This window comes from Propithecus coquereli, unplaced genomic scaffold, assembly GCF_000956105.1.
Source record: "Propithecus coquereli isolate 6110/MARCELLA unplaced genomic scaffold, Pcoq_1.0 Scaffold723, whole genome shotgun sequence".
Lineage (NCBI taxonomy): Eukaryota > Metazoa > Chordata > Mammalia > Primates > Indriidae > Propithecus > Propithecus coquereli.
This window is the reverse complement of record NW_012153319.1, coordinates 68692-72914: the sequence shown is the minus strand read 5'-3', so window position 1 is coordinate 72914 and position 4223 is coordinate 68692. Positions and strand designations below refer to the sequence as shown.

Here is a 4223-nt window from a genome sequence, read left to right as displayed (position 1 = left end):
GTGGGTACCGGAGCCTGGCTATGATTGTGCCACCGCACTCCAGCCTGGATGACAGAGTGAGACCCCCATCTCTAAAAAAATAAAATATAAATAAATAAAAGTTCAGTGTGAATGGTTTCCATTGCTTTCTAACAGCCATTCTGCCCTAGCCTGATCACTGCCTGGGAGGATGACAATCTCCTCTGGGATGGAGGGAGGGGATATTGAACAGGCCGACCCCTGCTGACATTCTCTGCAGAACAAGGACAGCTAACTTGTGAGAGAGCTCTGGAACTGTCCTTATTATTCCCCATAAAATGCAGGGTGGGGGCAGGGGGAGGGCCAATATACACTTATTCCAGGAAAAACAAAGACAGAAGTACAACCTTGTTACAGTAAGGCAGGACATGGTGGGGATGGATGGATGGAAAGAAGAAAAGCTGAAATGGAAGAGATGCCGGGCCTCATGGTAGAGAGGAGTGACTGAGAACCCAGGGAGCTGAAGTCAGACTTGGCTCTCCACTGCCCTGGAGCACGATCCAGGCAAGGCAGCTCCCCTCAAGTGTCTCACCACACTGTATGGTGAGGGAAACGCAGTAAGGAACCTCAAAGTACCACTTCCCATTGATATTCTACCATTCCCTGGGCACACAAAGGCCCAAGGTCTGCACAAAGAATGGGCTGCGTGGAAAGCTGGCACCAGCTGGAAAAGTGGGCCCCGGGGCTGAACTGACAGAATAAATATAATTTCTCTTCAATATGACTGTCTCCTAAGTGCAACAGGTTTAACGTGAGATGGAAAGCCAGCCATCTTTCAGAAATTCCCCCTAAAATCCCATTAAGGAGATAGCTGACTGCATTTAAAATGAGGTTCCATCTACAGAATAAGAAGCAAGGTTTTCCTGCAGAGGAAGACCTTGGATTACATACCTGAGCCTCCTTTGTCTGGGTTTTGTGACTTTTAAAGCTTCCTTCATGATCATCCTCAACTGTGGAGCTGGCATTTAAGGCCGCGATTCGAATCTAGAAACAGGGGTTTGGAGGAAGAGACAAGTTACTATCAGCTGAGATGTCACTTCTCTCTTCAACCATGTGCAGATGAATACAGTTCTGCTCCAGCACATGATCTGTTCTACCTGGAAACACTATGGCCCTATCGGAATGTTGCGAGTCAACAACAAATGATCACTGAGGGGGAAAAATGGATTAGGACATGTTGTGGGAGGGGCCATGCCAATCTGTGCAGGGAGCATTTCCCAGATACTGCCCAAAGCAAAAGGAACAGAGGCCGGGGACACTTCAGCAACAGCTCAACACGATAGAAGACCCACCACGTATTGGAGTAACAAGAGTTCAACGAAACATGCTAACTTTGTGCCTTTCCAGCAACTGTGACAAGGCCCTGTAAGCCACTTCAACTGCAGGTCAAGCATTCACACCCTCAAAAGTGCCAACAGACCTCCTGGGAAGAAAGCTGCTCCATAATGAGAGCCTTCAGAGTCTACCAGGGAAATGCCCCTCACCCCTAGGAGTAAAGTAACCAAAGAACGCCAGCACGATAGGCGGGCATCCATCCTTACCATATTCAGAGGGGTTCGGCACTGCCGTGCAGCATCACTCCTACCACAGGCAATGGCTGCACCAGTCCACAAACCTAGAGAGGAAACAGGAAAGATTGAGACAGGGCCCACGAAGAGCCAGGAGTGTCACAGTGCCAGGGGCCCCCTGGGGACCAGTCCCTCCCTGGGCTCTGTGCACACAGGCTGGTTAATAGCTGCCTTGGGACAGTGGTGTGGTCTATCACACAGGGAGCCCCTTGGTCCCTCACCAGAGCATCTACCATTGTGGGCAAGGCACCAGGTGCCAGGCACACAAAAGAGTGAGAACAACTCCTGCCCCCAGGGTTCACTGCTCAGCAGAGTTAACAGGCCTATAAACAGTTATTTTTTTTTTTTTACAAAAGCCGAATAATATAAAGAGAAACACAGGCAATATCTAAGGGCAGAGAACAATTCATTCAAAGGGATTACGGAAGGCGAAGGAGCAAGCCCTTGCATCAAGCCTTGAGAAATGGAAACGCACTGCAGCAGAAGCCAGCAGTGAAACAAAGAGGCAGGGAGAGTGCGGTGTGGCGGGGAAACTAGGAGACAAGGCCTCGCAGCAGTGATGTGCTTGGAGGATGAAAAGGTAGTTGAGGCCCAAGCACAGAGCCCCTGAGCCCTAAACTCTACCTGCAGGCAACAGGGAGCTGCTGTGGGCTTTAGGAGAATGAAATGTTTCACCTATGTTTTAGAAATATAATGGGAAAAAAATAATTAGAGGTAGCCAGATCAGTTTGAAGGCTGCGAAAGATGACAGGATTAGCAAGATGTGGAGAAATCAGAATTGTTGCTGGGAATGTAAAATGATGCAGCCCCTGTGGAACAGTCCGGCAGTTCCTCAAAATGTTAAACAGAGCTAACCTAGAAATTCCACTACTATGGATCTACCCAAGAGAAACGAAAACATGCCCACACCCAAACTTGTTCATGAATGTTCATAGCAGAATTATTCACAACAGCCAAAAGGTAGAAACAACCCACACGTCCATCAACTGATGCATGGATAAATAAAATGAAGTATGTCCATCAAGTGAGTATTATCGATCATAAAAAGCAATAAAGTCCCGATACATGCTATAACATGGAAGAACCTCAAAGACATTACACTACGTAAAATAAGCCAGACACAAAAGGACAAACATTGTATGATTCCATTTATAGGAGGAACCTAGAATAGGCAAATTCATAGGGACAGAAAGTACAATGGTGGTTGCCAGGGCCTGGGGGAGGGGACAATGGGGAGTGACTGTTTAATGGGTACAGAGTTTCAGTCTTACAAGATGAAAAGAGTTCTGGAGATAGATGGTGGTGGTAACATGGCAACGTGAATGTAAACTTAATACCACTGAGCTGTTCACTTAAAAAATGGTTAAAATGGTAAATTTTGTTTGTATATTTTACCACAACTTTTTTAAAAAACCAGAATTAACAATCAATTAAAGAGTTTCCAAATAGGATCAAAGTCGAATGTATTTTCAAAGCACAAAGACGTTTGTCCCAATAAAGTCTCTGCAAGACCCTGATAATCCTCCAGGCAGGCCAACAGCCCACAGCCAGACCAGCAGCTCAAGCCACTCCCTGATGACTCTGGGCAGGCAGAGCCCACAGCCCCAGGGGCCAGCCATGGAGCCCACCGGGGATTAGAAGAGGTGGGGAGTTGCCTCTCAAGCCCCCACTTTGCAGCCTCTCTCCTGCTCAGCCACCAGGCTCTGTGTGCCGAATCCCAGAAGACCTGCAATCCCACTGGGCATCACATAGCCTTGGCTGAACTGCTTGCCTTCCCTTACAGAGCAGTAACTTAGTAACTACGCAGTAACCACTTAATAACTACTCACCGGTTGACTTCTTTCACCACTACCTTATTATATTAATAGAAATTGGCTATCCTACATAGACCTCGGGTTGTAAGAAGGAAAAATTGAAAGGGCACTGGATTTGGAATGGGAAGATTTCAGAGCGTAGCTGCGCTGTGTCTCAAGATACCCGAGAGCCTGATCCATTACCAGCCTTGGTGTCCTTGTGTATGAAATGGGGACAATGGCCCGACTAGACTCAGAGCTCCTCTGGCCAGAGACCAGGCAGGCTCAGCTGGGATTCCCCATATCACGCCCATGCCATAACCAATCCACCGGCTTTGTCTCTGCCCCCATGCCACCCCACAGGGGCAGGAGAGAAGTCAGAGGGTGGCACTCGTACCTAGCCACAGGGCTCTCAACCCACTTTCCTCAGAGCTCCAGGTCGTGGCAAGTCTTCCCAGATGCCAACTGAATCCTTGTGGGGAAACATAAGAGGAGGGGCCGGGGATGGCTGAGGGATCCGGTCTCCGTGTGATGGAGGTAGGGGCCACGTGTGTGGGTGGGAGAGCATCAGTACAGCCATCGTGCCCAGGACTGGCTCACTCCTGAAGGAAGAAAGCTTGCCTGCTCCCTGCCTTGGTGGCGCCTTGCAGGAAAGCACCAAACTACCACCAGGATTGCGCAGGGTAGGCCTGTGCCTTCCCCTGAGGCACCTACTTCTGTATCTCCAGGACCACCGTGGGTGCAGGTCCAATCTCAGAGATGACAGGAGATGACCCCTGGAGACAGACTGAGTGACTACATGATCAGGCTAGTCAAAGGGAAAAAAAAGCAAAACAGTGAGCTC

At 48.9% G+C, this 4223-nt stretch overlaps 1 protein-coding gene across 1 annotated transcript in view; it reads right to left on the bottom strand.

The window, feature by feature from the left end:
* The window catches only part of LOC105824233 (testis-specific serine/threonine-protein kinase 1-like), a 9088-nt gene that overhangs the window by 1404 nt on the left and 3461 nt on the right, over positions 1-4223 (bottom strand). The gene's annotated exons all lie outside the window — the stretch shown is intronic.